The following is a 16,601-nucleotide window of genomic DNA, read 5'->3' on the forward strand; positions in this document are numbered from 1 at the left end:
CACTAGCCCGAAAAGTACTGGATTTGGGGCATTACTGAGGGGGATTTATGAATTGGAACTAGCCTTAGCAAAAGCCAGGGGTCCACGGTCAAGAGCTAAATTTGAAAGGATCTGGTTAAGCCTTCATTGGGACTAATATAGATAATGCCTATACCATTGAAGTCTATGTTTATTCTTGTAACTATGTCATTTTTTAAAAATATTGTTATGGTACCTCCTTGTCCCCGGAATTTTTTTATTTGAATTTTTATTTGTGTTACGAAGATGGCATATATGCTATTATTTTTTTGTGTACAATGTTTTGCTTTTTTGTATATAACTGATGGCTCATAAAGGAAAAATAACAACAACAAAAAAAGAAACTTTGCGAGTTCCACCCACCCCTAACTACGACCCCTGTCCGTCAAATAAAAACAGTTCATAATACCAAAAAGATTACATATCATGAAAGTGATGTCTGGGAGAGTGTGCAGCACTATATTTTACTGCTGTCTGACACTCCATGTCTGCATCCGTCATTCACCCGATCAAAGCTTTACAGACGGCTCAGAATTTCTGAAAACTTACTGACGGACAAGGGCAGAGTCACGAAGTACTGATACACCTTGTTGGGAGTCACGAGAAAAGGAGGATATTCCCTTGGCCAGTCTCTTGGTATACTACTTGTAAAGATCCGCACTTCTTTTTCATTCATGCCATATCAACTTTTGGCCCTTCCACACCTTGCCACTTTGCACCGCCTTTGCAAGGATGAAACATCTATGACGCATTCTGGCCTTAGCTCTAGAGAACTACAAAGAAACTGGTCTTCAGCATTTTCTGCAAATCAGAGTACGAGTGCTATTTGTGCTCCACGACTCGAAACACAGAGGTTACATATTTTGGAAATAAACACTGAATGGCATGCGTGTAACTGAGGATTGCTTCCAGGTGTTAAAAACATGACTAATTCACAGCGGAAGACTTTCTAGCCTATTCAGATGGCATGCTACGGAAGATATCGACTTCGATATATCTTTGTAGCTCAATTCTCAAATTTAGCAATCTCAAATTAATCACGTGACTGCCATGCTACTGCGTTGGGTTGTTGCAGTAAGACAGAACATTACAGACTAGCCACCTCCACAATTGTCCTGCGGGTGTTGAGTCTAAGCATCAGATATCCGTAGTACAGCTGGCTTTGGTGTCGATGGGAATTAAAGTGCAAGTGACCTTTCCGGCAGCATCATCAAGGCAACATGTAATGTATATGAAGTTTAGTTATTTTCTGAATTGGTCTATAAACTGCTGAATTTTGCAGACTCATGAAGAGCTGTAAACATAGAGCTCTCCAGTGGAAAATGGTATGTTTAAATGCATATACCACGAAGGTCCTCATTTATGAGGCCCCTTGTGCCCTCGGAATGGCACTTTCTGTGACGTTCCCTGGCGCAGGAGCCTGCTTCATATTTATGAGGCAGCACTAAGCCACATTTTTTGGCTTAATTCTGCCTGATAAATATGAGTCCCTTTAATGCCAAAAACTTGCACCTCCCCAGGGGAGGCGTAAGGGAGGCATAATGAGGAGAAATATCTTTATTTCTCCTCGTTTTTCCTTTTTTTATGTATGCAGCACACATAGAAGAAGTAAAAAGCCTCTTTTGATTGTTTTGTGCAGGACAGTTTCCCTTCGTGCACAAAAACAATCATCCCCGTAACGCAGGTATCCTTGCACCGTGGTGCAAAAGTGCCTGCGTTGACACATGGCAGCCTATTGTGCGCCGGTGCAGGGGAAAAGGACAGGAATGCGCAGTATCTCATAGGTACAGCACATTCCTGCCCTTTTCTTTTGCCCTAGGGCAGTGCAGCAGGAAGGCCTGTGGCGCTGCCCTACGGCAAAACCTCATAAATGAGGCCCGACGTTTCTTAAGATGAGGGTGAAAAAGGTAATTCCTCGATTTCTAATCAAAATTGAGGGTATAGGGGTTAATCTCTAAAGTTCATAATCCCCCAAGACAAGCAGAGTGTGGCATACCCTGTCCCCACATGAACTTCTGATGAACTAGGCCCTACCACACTGATTTGAACGTGATCACATTAAAGCTGTTCTTTGTTTGCAGTTAATTAGGACCAGACGCAAAGTTCATCTTGGAGAGGGGCTATGCATTTACTGGGCATGTAGGTTGATGGTGGTATGGGCGTTTAAAATAATCTATACTGGTGTATGTTTTTAGACGCAGCTTAATGTCTGCAATGCGCTTCTTAGGAAGCCAAATGTTTATTTAAACTGCTAAAAGTTGTATATTTCTATAAAACTTTATTGCATTTGGCTAGGCCTGCACTGAAATTAAAGATCTTATGTCAGGATGTTGAGACGTTTCATTATTGCAGAATGCTTACATCCAAGATCAAAGTCTGGAAAATTACATGCCGAAGAAAGGATCCCCGACATGAGAATTTTAAAGTCGGGCTCTGGCATTGAAGATGGATAGGTATTGTGGGGGTCAAATAGGCCACAAGGAGCCATAGAAAAACTAAAATTCAAACCTAAAATATAGACGCTGCAGAGGTTCAATATACGAAATACGTTTAATAAACTTTCTGGGTGGGGATAACTTGCATCAAGATGCTACTTATGACATTCTGTCCCTTATTGTGTGATAGGTTTCAATATTGTTTTAATGGTGGTTAATGTTTTTAGGCAGAAGAAAAAGTTAATGTACTTATATTGTCTACATATAAAAAGTACGAGCATTATTTTCTGCAACTAACACCCTGCAAAGGCTGGAGCTAATTTTCACCATGTAAATGCATATAATCGATGTAGTTTACGTATTTTTAGAAGATATTAATTGTATCAAGCCTTTCCTCACAAAACAAGAAGCACTTAGCATCCACGTTATATATTTTTTGTGACCGATGTCTTGAAATACGTTTTTTGTATTATGTAAAATGTTAGCAATGTGTTTAATTTTAATTTTAATTTTATTAAGGGTTCTTGCATATCTTGGTTCTGGCACTTGTGGAAAGAAAACATGGAAAGAAACAACAGCATCGTAAAAGGTGTGTCACAAGTCATAAGCTTAACTCCATGCTTCAAACAAATGAAATACCTGCCATTGGACTTGAATGGGATAACGTGATCTAAAATTCTTCCTCATTTCTTTTTACAAATTCTTTTTATTCAGGTATTTTACTGGTACAATATGGCATGACAGGATAATGACAATGTTAGAAATAGGGTTTCTGGTTGGCTAGAATATGCACCGAAGCCAGGCAGAACCTACCACTCTAGTCAGGGTAAGGGAGTTACACACCCAAGATAACCCCTGCTCACCCCCTTGGTAGCTTGGCAGAGCAGTCAGGCATATCCCCGAGGCAATGTGTAAAGTGTTTGCGCAACACACACTTACAGTGACACAACATACACCACAAGAAGAAACTCCATACAAGGTTATATCAAAAATATCTTTTATATTATCCCAAAAACACATTAGACCACAATCACAATATTCACTTTGCCAACTTAGCAATTGTCATGACATCACATAGACCATAAATCACTTTGTAGTATGTAAAGCACATTAGACCACAAATCACATAAACCACTTTGCCACTAGGCAATTGTCATAACAGTACATATAATTAATCATTTTTGCCCACTGGGAAATTGTCTTAAACATTTAGTGCAAAACAGGCAATACTTATAACACTAGGGCCTCAAATTGCCACAGTTTGGAAAAAAGCATGTAAATACATTAATCACCATACCATCATAGTGAGCATATGGGGTGCAGCTTCCCTGCATTCCTACAACACTTTATACAGTAATTCCCTATATGCCCTGTGGTCCCTTTAGTTACATTATGGTATTAAGTAAATGTGGCAGGATTGTCTTTGGTACTCAGGGGCCTCCGTTTAGGTCTACCCCATGTGGTAACCTCCAATCAATGCCCCCACAGGTATACCACTAGATGGAAAGGGGAAGCCACACACACATCCCCATCAGTGGTTGATCCTCGCATGGGGACCAATCCATAGGCAGCTGCCTGTATTCACACGGTGTACCTGCTGTCCTAGGTGATCAAAATCTTGGGAATATTTTGGAGACCTCTCCCAGTCTTGTGCGGTAAAGCTCAGGCAGGGCCTTAGGTGCAGCTGGAGGAGGCCAGGGGTGCTGCCGGGAGGGTCATAAAAATAGGAGGCAAAAGGCAAAATGTTTGGGGGTAAACCTGTCAAAAGGGCCAGGTCTAACAGACAACATAACATGTTGATCAAAATGATCATGATGCAATATGAACACATAAGCCGCAAGGTAAGTCTGCTGTGGGGCTCAGAATGGAATATAAGTGTGGGCAAAGTCATATAGGGACCACCACTGGAAGATTAATTATGACAGCTAACTATGCAATCTGAATCGAGTGTTTGAAGAAGTGTGCTGTTCCAATGTGTCATGTGTAAGTACGGGTACCTCTGAAAATGTACACATAGGGTCAGGGTGAGGTTACATGACAGCGCTAGACTCATGAGATCATGAGTCATGAGTCAGGGGAGATCATGAGTCAGAGGAGGAATTGTGGCATACAGGAGGGCACCGAAGGATGGGTCGTAGCAGGGGATGTGGATAATTATGAAGTTGAATATAAAGCAGCATAAGGGGCCAAAGCAGAGGGATTCCAAAGGGGGGTTACTCAGAATGTTTGGGGTGCTGTGTGTCTATGTAATGTTTAAGTTGTGGTGGAGCGTTGAGGGGGGTTGCTCCATGTCCTGGCTTCCCATGGGTATAGTGCGGGGTGTCAGCCACCCGCATCTCCTCACATAACTGTGCAAGCATGGTGTCCCTTACTTCCGCTATTGGCCATTTACGGAAGCAGACAGCCTTCTCCATTTGTAGTTTTGCCCTTTCGGCATCCACCACCGGAGAAGGGCTTTTTGCAATTTAATCAAGAGTGATGGCTGGGAAGCCATCCAGTAGAAGGTAATAACTCTTGGCAAGCAGTAGCACCAAATTTGCGAAGTAGGCCGGAACTCTGGGGGGCATATTTACAAGAGGTTATCGCCACCAGAGTGTCACTTTTTTGACGTTCTGGTGGCTAAAACCCCTTTGCCTTATTTACAAGGCATCATTAAGCCACTTAACATGGCTTAACGCCACCTTATAAGTAATGCCCCCATTCATGCAGCACTTAGATTGAAAGGGGCCGGAAATGGGTGTTGCAGCGGGCATTCTGCCGCAACACCCATTGCTTTTCAACGTTGCTCCCTATTTACAAGGCTAGCATAAATACGGTGCAGCACCAAAAATAAGACCAGGTAAAACCTGGTCTTAAACTGGCGCAATGAGGATAAATGATTCATTTCTCCTCATTTTTACTGTTTCTAAGTGTGCTGCAATTTGCAGCACACATAAAAAGGGCAAATCGCCATTAGTGGTTGTTCATGTAGAGGAAGGTGTCCATTCCTGCACATAAACAATCATTAAATAATGATGAGTGGCAACTTCTGTATGCGCTGTATTCTGCAGCACACATAGAAGTTACACATCGCCATTAGTATTTCTTAATGTGCAGGAAGGGGCATCTTGCTGCACTAGAACAATCATTCCCTGCAACACAGGCACCCTTTACTATAGTGCAAGCATTCTACATAGGCAGCTAAATGTGGTGCTAGCGCTAAGGGGAAACATAGGGTTGTGCCGTATTATTGTAAATACAACACATCCCTGTGTTCTCAGAATGTCGGAGCACGGAGTTACCAATTGTGGCATAACACGGCGCTACACCATTCTGTTATGAATATGCCCCTATATTCAATAGCTGTCGCCTCCCAAGTATTTAGGTGTGTGAATTTGGTAACAGATGTCAAGGCATCATGAACTGCCTTCCAATAGATGGCGGGTGTGGGGTACTCCCACAACATATATCGGAGTGGCATCTGGATCATGTGAGGTTAGCAGAGGTGAATATGTGATTAGGTTCTGTGGGGGTCAGATAGGCTCAGTATAAGACTGCATACTGGATACACTTAAATTGTGTTTTGCAGGTGACGATGTGAGTTGAGTCGAGCGCCACTCTAAAATTCTTCCTCATTTTCCAAAAATGTGTGTAATTTTCAACCTGTAAAGGCAAAATTGAAAAGGATAGATAGTGTCTGCTCATAGTAATGAAGAAGAATCTTTGCACTCCAGAATTACCCCTATTCCAGTTCATCAAGACAGAACTAAACTAATCTGCACTAATTGGATAGAATACACTGATTGAAAAGGGGACGTTTTTAACGTAAGAAACTGGAACTGCTAGGTCTTGCCTAGACATGTTCTTGGTCTTAGAAGAAAGATAACTTTCTGCTTGCTCTTGATTGCACTCTGAGCCAGGTAATATCATGGCCTCTAAGTAAATGCCTCTGTTTGCATGGTCAACCCCAAGTATTTAAACTGATGCTGCTGGTTTTTCAACTCAGAAAATGCATTTCGTTTTTCTAAACAGGCCTCCGTGCCAGCACTACGACTCTTAGAAATCTTATGTGTCTAAATGGCTCACCCACAGTTGGCATATGTTAACTTACTTATAAGTCCCTAGCATATGGTACTATTGGTACCCAGGGCCTGTAAATTAAGTGTCGCTCATGGACTGCAGCACTGATTGTGCCACTACATGTGTGACAACGCCCACCATTGCCGGCTGGCAGAGCAGTTTTTACATTCCTAACTCAACTCTGCCATTTAACGTAGTGGTAAAGGCCAAGCCCACCAGTTTAATATTTATAAATCACCACTAATGCAGGCCTACTGACCCCTAAAGGCAGGGTGCATTATATTAAATAGTGGGACAATTTGTTTCCTAACTTTACATGTCATGCTAGTAGAAATCCAACATTGTCGCTTTTGTTGTGGAAAGGCTAGTAGCCCCATTGTACAGGGTTACATGCTGACAACTCAGCAGTGCTCACTCATAAATGGGGCTGCTAAATAGGATACTTCAAGCATCAAAATAATAATTGCATTAAACCCAACTTGATGGTCAAGTGAAATTTAGTGTAACTTTTGCACAAATTCCAAAGTTGCCACTTAGTTGCCCAAACGTTTAATGACCTCAAGTTAGAAATCTGCTGTCATGTGGGGAGGTGTGAGCAACTCTCAGGAAGGAACACAAAGGAACTGCCGATGGAAGAGTTGTAACCTACTGCAATCGGGAAGACCAGACAAGGTGAGATTCCCAAAGTCGAGCTTCAAAGGGGAAGCTGCATTTATATTCACACATGAAAGGGGCTGCTATGTTGTTTTTCAGACAGGCTGGCATCATGGTCAGAGAAGGGGAATTGCAAAACTGCTCTTCTGTGGACATGTAGTCCTCGGGTAGCCATACCTCTGGAATGGGTTAGGGAGCTCCACATCCAAAGAGAAGGGCTCTGCCATGTTGGGAGTGGGCAGAATGGTGCATTATGGGCTAGGTAGGGGTCACACTTTACAGGAAGTTGGCATGAGGTGGGAAGGGACCTAATAGCCCTCTAGATATTAGTCTCCGCATACCTACGCACAAACATTGGGCATAAAAATGATACGCAGACCCTCAGATCACATCTGTTTTGGAGAGATGACCAATGAAGGACAGCCCTGGTGTTCCCAGGACCCGGCAAAGAGAGGCTGTACCAAAGACTGGACAACATCTCCTCCTCCTTAGAAAAGAGAAGACAGAACTGTGCCTTTGGTTCCCGCTTGAGGGAAAGTAATCCCTGATCTTCAAATAAATGGCAATAAATTGGTGATTTGCATAATATAAAACAAAGAAGGAATACACCCCAGTGATACACGAAAAACAAAAAACACAATGTTGATCAGTCACCAAACACAAGCTGAACTGCAGCACCAAAATGTCCGGCAATGAACAGAAACAACGGTGTTACAAAATCCCACATGAACAAGGTAAGAACAGACCTGGGAGAAAGAGGACTAGTAACAACTCACTGGTCTCAATTTCAGGGAATGAATAAAGTAACAGGAACAAAACATCAATCAATCTGAAAAATCAAACTTAAAGATGCAACAAAATAGATATCAATACACAGGAAAGTAATATCCAAAAGACCAATCTCTTGTGCATAAAGAAAGGCACGTACCCCATACTCACAGTCCCATAGAGTCACATCCTAAATGTCTATAGTCAATCTGTATAAAAGCAAAACCACAGAGAGGATTTAGGGCATAGGCAAAGTGGGCTCTGGCCCAGAGCTCCCACCAATCAAAGGGCCCCTCATTAAGGGCCATATGTAGGTAAATAATTTTTACTGATTCTTAAATACCAAATTTTACCGAATCGGTATTTAAGAATCGGTAAGTTATATGTAGGTCAACAATCGGTAAACATTACCGATTCGGTAAAATTCGGTAAACATGAATCGGAATTTACCGAATCGGTAAATACCGAAGTGGTATTTTCCGAATCGGTAAATACCGAAGTGTTATTTTCCGATTCGGTAAATACCGAATCGGTAAATACCGAATCGGTAGTTCAAAAACACATGACTTGAATCAGCCAATCCTGTGCTACCTAAACCCCACCCAACCAGGGAGTGGCCACACCCAGGCAGGTGCACACAATCAGCAGACTCTGGAGAGGCTGGGAGTGCTGAGGAGAGGAAGAGAGCAACTGCCTGATTCAGCCCTGGAAACTGCAACAATGGCCAGCCAGGACACAGAGAGGGAAGGAGGGGAGAGGAAGCGAAAGCTGAAATTCAGCCAAAAGGAGCTGCAAGTACTGGTGGAGGAGGTCGTGAAGCAGCACCAGAAGCTTTTTGGCAAACAGTCACAGCAAGTGCCTGAGTCAGAGAAACGTAAGATCTGGCTTGGAATCCAGGCACAGGTGAATGCCATGGGAGTGACCCCCCGGGACATCGATGTCCTCAAGAAGCGGTGGTACGACATCCGTATCATCACGAAGAGGAAGGTGGCAGAATTAAAAAAAGAGGCCAGCCAGACAGGAGATGGACGCAACAGGGCACCAGCCCTGACAGAACTGGAGGAGCTAGTGGAGACAACCATTGAGCCAGAAAGCATCGTGGGGATTGGGGACGCTGACAGCTCCGCCAGAGGCACCTCCAAACAAGGTAAGACGCTTGCACAGCAATGTGTCCCCCCCTACCCCTATCCCAACTCCCCAAATGTGCAATGAGAATCCCACTCCAGTACAGGTGTTAGTGCATGCTAGCAATGCATCATGGGAGATGTAGTCCCTGAAAGCCCAAACATGATACGATTAGCACAGAATAACAGGGCATGTGACACAGAGTAGCAAGAAGCAGGCAGAGGACATTGAGATACTGTTTAGAAAATGTTTTGTCATGTCAGCAAATCAATGCTTCAGGTACACTTAGCTGATGTCGCTTTTCTGTCCACAGGCACTACTGCGCACAGAACTGCCCATGACAAGGGAGAGAGGGCACACCACAAACACAGTGCGGAGAAGGCCACCACCAGTACTGGCCAGGGAACGGCACCACAGGCAGTCACACCACCCCAGCCAGCATCGCCGCTCCTGCCAGCATCCCCACTCCTGCAGGTGTCACCACCATCTTCACCACCTGCATTGCACAGGTTGAGGAGGCGTCCTGCTGCCAGGTTGGATGTGACCGACTCATCGTCCGAAGACTCGAGGGGGGCGGAAACGTCCACTGTACCCCAGGAAGTAACCCATGCCAGTGTGCCTTCCGACTCTGAGGGTGCACACACAGTTGGCAGACGGCGCCGCAGGGCTCGGCCGCAGAGTCCACCTCCCCTAGGGCTGGGCCATGGAGTCTCCTCAGGGCTTGAGGCCACCATGGTGAAAATCCAACGCATCCAGGCAAGGGCTATGGTGTCCGTACAGCGACAAATGCGTGGCCTCAATGAGACTTTTGTAAACATTGACAAGGGCATCAGCGCAATGGCAGGGGGCATGGCTGAGATGGCAGCGGGCATGCGGGACATGTCCCAGTTCATCATGCTGCTGTGCTCAAAGTATGATGAGGACAGGGCAGCACGGCGCAGGGGACATCAGAGAAAGGATCTGACCTCAAGGGCAGTGAACCGGCTGGCGACTGCCACATCGCTGCTCTGCAGGTGCTCTGTGGCGATGCAGGAGGGCCTTGCGCACTGCAGCACAGATGTGTCCAGGGGCATGGTGAGGGTCACGAGTGCACTAGAAGTGCTGCTCACCAGCCAGTCTGCAACAATTGGCGCTTTGGATGCTGGTGACACAGAAGACACGACCAGCAGGAGCAGCATAACCCCCCCTGTCCCAGACACACGTCGGAGCAGCAGGCGGCAAGGTGGTGCCACTGGTACCCCAGCCAGTGAGGACGCTCACTCAATGCCATCCCGCACTGGTGCGCGTGGGCGCAAACATTAATGCATCAGGAAAAACAATGACACCATTGGGTGAAGTAACCCTTAACTGACATAAGTTTATTTCTTTATGTTGATGGAATAAGTTTTCCTTTGTGTTGTGGCGTAGTGCTGCCTGATTAAACTACGTTATGGCATCCGACTACTGGCTGTGTCCCCTTACTCATTCAGAAATAGTTGCATGTGATCTCTGCCCGTCTCACTCTCCCTCTGTTGCTGTTGGCACTCCTGCTGCGTTGGCCTCTGGCTGTGCAGACTCATCATCATTGTCCTCAATATATGTCATTTCGACCTCTGTACCTCTCTTCGTGGCAAGGTTGTGCAGCATTGCACAAGTGGCAATTATCTTGCAGCAGAGGATGGGTGTGTACTGGCGTGCACCTCCGCTTTTATGGAGGCAGCGGAACCTGCTCTTTAATAGTCCGAACGTGCGCTCCACCACATTGCGTGTAGATTTGTGTGCCACATTATATCGTCTCTCACTCTGGGTTGATGGGTGTAGGTAGGGAGTGAGGATGAATGACCGCACAGCATATGCACTGTCCCCTAGGTGAGTAAAAGGGAAACATCAGTCACATGCCTCAATACACTATGATTTGCACTGAGTACTATGGAGCGTCACCGTTACTTACCTAGCAGGTATCCTTCTCCAAATTCTCCCGCAAGCTGTCGTGTGTAGATCCCACTGTTCTGGAAGATGTAGGAGTCATGGCTGCTCCCAGGGAACTTCGCAACAATATCAGTGATGATGTTCCCTGCATCGCAGATTACCTGCACATTGATGGAGTGGGTGGACTTTCTGTTTCTGTAGATGTGCTCAGTGGCAGCTGGTGGGCAGATTGGGATGTGTGTGCCATCAATACAGCCAATGACATGGGGGAACTGTGCCATGTGATAAAAGTCAGTTTTAGTTTTCTGCAGTTCAGCCTGTGTGTTTGGGAAGCTGATGTAGTGGTGCATTCTCTGCATCATGGCATCCAGGAACTTCCTGAAGAAACGGGACAGGCAACTCTGGGATACACCGCCCACCGCAGCTGTCACCCCCTGGTAACTGCCAGATGCGAGTAGGTGTAGGCTGCAGAGAACCTGCACATGTGGTGGTATGGCATGCGCCCTTCTTGTTGGCTGGTCCAGGAGTGGGTGCAGGTCCCTTATCAGGTCCATGATGGTTTGGGGGTGTAGCCTGTACCTTTCATGTATCTCAGCGTCAGTCAGTTGAAATAGTGTGATTCGCTGTCTGTAGATGTGTTCCTCCCGTCTCCATATCCTCAGTCCTGCTGCCTGTAGACGTAGGCGCCTTGCAATGACATACAGAGCGGACATGTTGTCCACGCTGTTGCATTTTGGGATTGCTTATGTGCACTGTTGATGCTTACCACCTGCTTTCAATCAGTGTTAATTACCGACTCTTAATTACCGAATTTCATGGATTTCTTAATTACCAAATTTACCTAGATATCTTTTCCCGTTTTACCACTTCATATTTACCACTTCATATTTACCGAATCGGAAAATATGTATTCGGAAGATATGAAGCGGTATTTTAGAATTCGGTAAATATGAATCGGTATTTACCGATTCATATTTACCGAAAATGGTTTTTGGCCTCCTACATCTCACTTGACTAAATACCGGTCGGTAACGGGAAATTTACCGAATTTCGTCCGTTACCGACCGGTATTTAGCTACCTACATGAGGCCCTAAGCGAGCTACTTCTTAAAGCCAAATTCAAAAATATTTACCTGGTTTCTTATCATGATTTTTTCTCATAAATAAGGACAACTGGATAAGAAAAGAACAACAATTCATGTTGAGGGAAAATCAGTCTATCCCAGCCTAGCTGCTTATCCATGTTATAATGCCAGTGAAACATTAATGACAAACAAGGTTAATCAGTTACTATCTGGATTATTAAGGTGAAGTTTGCTGAAAAATGATTAGATGTCGCCACCTATTCATATAATGCTTAAAACTAATACAGCCATTGCTTTAAGGTATTTATTTACGAGAGCCTCGGCGATACTACCAGTGTTAGGGTGCTTGACTAATAAGGTTGCGATGGGAAACTGGTGCCTGCTACAGATATTGTAATTGAGTGGCCATGACATTCAGCGGCTAAGGTGGCACTGTACATGTAACTGACCACCATTTTATACAAAAAACTAAATAAGAATAAAATAATGTATTGGCAAATAGTTTAAAATAAAGTATTTCCTCAAATCTCAATGTGTAGACAGGACCTGTGGTGGTGCTCATGAGTCTAGTATTAATTAGCTAATTCAATCACATTCAGAAGTCATTTTAATAAATCGGTTGCTTTAGTTTTCTTAAAGTACGGAGAAGAAACCCTCCAGTAGCACTATAAAGTGTGAAAAAGCACAACATGTCTGCTGGTAGGAAAGCTCTCTCATGTTCAGAAACAACATTTTCCAAACTTTTCACTGCAGACAAGTAGATGGAACTTCTGTTGCTTTAGTACATGACAATCAACATTTTCACAGTGTTATGTCCAGATACTAAGGTCTTTATTACAAGTTTGTTGTAATAGTGTGGGGTATTTACCACACATGGTGCATATCATTACCACAGGGTGAGGTATTTCTTATGGGTGGAAAATACCTCTATTCTGAGATTTTACAAGAAAATTATGGCAAAAAATCATGATAGTTTTTTAACACACTAAATGCACGTTTTGCCTTTTTTCAGGGGATTTTCCCCTGATAAGTCTTGCCAAGTTTGATCTGTCAGAATTTATCAGGGAGAAACTGCGAAGTTGGCGTAATTATTACACAATTTGTGATTCACAATGAGGGTCAAAGAAGTTGTGGCAACACTTTTCATATTTGAAATACCACTATAAATGCATGCTGTGTGTGATTGTATTGATTGAGTAAATATATGAGCAAAAATATAAGTGACTGTGAGAATGCTATGAGTGTACGCATATGTATGGGTGTGCAAATGTGTGAATAAGCATATACAAGTTATGGTTGAGTGAGTGAATGAATGAGTGAATAAATGCATTTTTCTCCGAAAGTTTATATTGCAATTTGAATTTCAGATAGCTTGAGTCTTACCATTATAATAACACAGGTATTTCCTATAAATGTTATTCCTGTATTAAAGGAAGATACTGATCAGAGCTCAGTGCACATACACTTGGCAGTATGTTTAACAATTGCTATTTAGAGCCCATGAACAACGTGCTTAACTTCCTTTCCAAAGGAACAGGTGATCCAGAGGTTTACCAACAACAGATACTCAATCACCATATACTCACCTGGGCCCATCAAACACACAATTGAGTAAAACCGCTGGGTGTCATCTTTATATGTTTTTACAAAGATTCAGGATTAGTCTAGAACACCTTCACTAACCCTTCACAGATCAAAAAGTTCTTTCCTCTGGTCGATGGACCATTAGTTGAACTAATTGATGGTGATAATGACATTAAGCTAACTTACTTTTACTTTAAATTGATATAACCACAGACTTCTTTAGAGGTTTAAATTTGTATCTAAACTTTGAGCATGTGAACCAGTTCAAAAATACAATACAGACACCATAATTTGTTAGGAGAGAAAATTAAATTAATCATCAACACTTACTTCGAACACTTGCAATGACTTGTGCTCAGAAAGGGAGAGGACAAAGAGAAAAGATCATCTGCAAATATCATGGCAAATAAAATTACCAAGAATGATGTGAAGGCCAACCATCTGGCCAAAGGGCAGGTAAGGGTTCCCCGGGTTAGTTCAGACGGCAAAGACTTCAGGTCAGCTTTCAGGACAGGATAGTTACCTCTCTAACACCAATGATTTTGCCGCACCCCTCTCTGACACTCTCTTCCTCCTCAAGATTCTTCCGCAAGTCTTCTTCTAACCCAATTAAATTAGGAAAGTAGGTTCTGCTTTGGATTCTGCATTGTATTCTTCATCAGCATCTCACATCATCCCTCCCAGCATCAGCATCACTCACTACACCGACAGCATCTCCCCTCTACAGCATTCAGAAATTCACGCTTCTTCATCTCTCTGACTAACTAAAGTGACCTCAATTATACCTTTCTTTCAGGATTGTTCCACCCATTAATGTTTCAATATCGTAAAAATTTGAAATCTAATTGGTCAGGCAAGGGGAGGATGATCATCACACCATGATTACATATCACTTTTTTTTATTTTCCCACCCGCATTCACATTTCATCTGCAACAAATGTTTTAAATTGAACATGTAGACTCATTCATTTAGATTCTTCACTGCCGGTTCTCAGGCTCAAGCATACTGCGACCTTTTCCTCTTCCCGACCCGCCTGTCATTCTTCGGGACTGACTTTCAGTTGTCATGCGCAAAACCCACATGACAGGCCCAAATGTGCTCTAGTGATAAAGTCAAAAGACAAATATTAGTTTCAAGAATAAAGTGGTCACACTGTATACCACCCACCTCTATTATATTCCCTTTGACTTATTATTACTTTTCCTTCATTAGCGTTAGTATAATAGGTTATTTTCTTTTCAGCAAACCAGATGCCATACACACAAGCCTTCAAGCCACTATATTAGTGCCTTCTGCTCATGCGCAAGAATTACCCTCCAAGCATTAGAACGTCATACTACAGTTGACTCCTGTGCAGTAAAAATTCCCAGTTTAGAGCATTTTAGTCCTTCGTTCATCCTGTTAACGTTAGTAAACACATCTGCAAGCTTCACTAATTCATGTGTTTATGTGGTGCGCATTAGTTTTACACAAAACAAACTTAATAACTGGTTAGTACGTTAAAAGAGCAGATTGCGTACAAGCAAGTCTCTTTTCTACGAGTCCTTGCTCCATCAATCCCCTCTCTGATGGCCTTTTAAAGCCATCACAAAATTACCCATCCCAAACCAGATGCCAACTTTAGCAATTCCCATTCTCATACTCCTCCTTTGCTTTCTCGTTTACATCTTTATTTTCAAAATCTCTCATTGTCTTACAGATTCTCCCTTTCATTTCCTCCATCTGATTTTCATCATATTCCCTCTTCTTTTTCCTTCCTCTTCCATTAATTTCACATTTCCTTCCTCTTCCCTTGTTTCTGCAACACTTGCACCAAATCATTAATGTTAAAACTATTATTATTATTCCTACTACTGGAAGAGTTATTTGACCTAAAATACTTTTCCCTAAATCAGAAAACCAAGTACCAATTGAAGAAATTCCTTTTGATAGTCTCTCCCATACACTGTCAACCTCCAGTGGTGTAAAATTTTTGTGTAATCTTGTAATATTCTTACAATACCCTCTAATTTCTTTACTCTTATCAGGAATGTAAGTACAACAATGTTGCACTTTCAACATTCTACAGATCCGCCCTCTTTAGCAAATAACATATCAAGTGCAAGTCGATTTTGCAAAACCATAGATCTAATCGCAACCATCTCTGTATTAATCATCAAGAAACCCCCAGCAGTATCCTTCGAAAGATGATCAACTACTGTCGACAATTTACTTATTCTGTGTGAATTCAGAATGATTCCCACTGAAGGTATCAATGCACCAAAGATATCACCTACTATTTCTGAAAAACTAGCTCGCTTTCTTCGTGTTAGTCCATTCGTTTTTTCATTGCTTCCAGTGATACTTTTTACGTGGTACATTTTCAGAAATACAATCCCAAAATACCAACTCCCGTACCACCGTGCAGGCAGCTTATAGTAAGCATTATTCCCACACACATAGTAAACTCCAGGAAATACTGGATCAGTTCCCCCTTTTAGTCCCCAACCTCTCAAAATCAGGAAGTTGTGTTCACATTCACTGAAACCAATAAAAACGTTATTATAATCTGTCTTTCATCTATGGAGGAAGGTTTTCCCTTTCTTCACAAAGTTTAGGGACATCGCAGTATGAGCCTTGCCAGCTGTATAAAATCCCTCTTTCTCAGCCCATAGTGGCATATCAGTTTTATGTTCAGCAGCTTTCTTTTGGAAATCCTGTCTCCTTTCCTCAACTAAATTCAAAAACACTTTCTCTTCTTCACGTAATGTACATGTTAGATTATCTTTGTGTGCTTTTACCCTATTTATTGATTTCATTGTTAAGAAATTCACCCACAAACTGTGCATCTGGAGCACTAACTACTGGATTCATATTCTTTCGAATAGGAAGTTCTGAAAATACTACATCTAAGTTTGAATAATAATAGTGAAGTTTTCCTGTTTTATAAAACAGACTTGTTAGAACACTACATGATACACCATA

The sequence above is a fragment of the Triturus cristatus genome, chromosome 2_2, assembly GCF_964204655.1.
Source record: "Triturus cristatus chromosome 2_2, aTriCri1.1, whole genome shotgun sequence".
Lineage (NCBI taxonomy): Eukaryota > Metazoa > Chordata > Amphibia > Caudata > Salamandridae > Triturus > Triturus cristatus.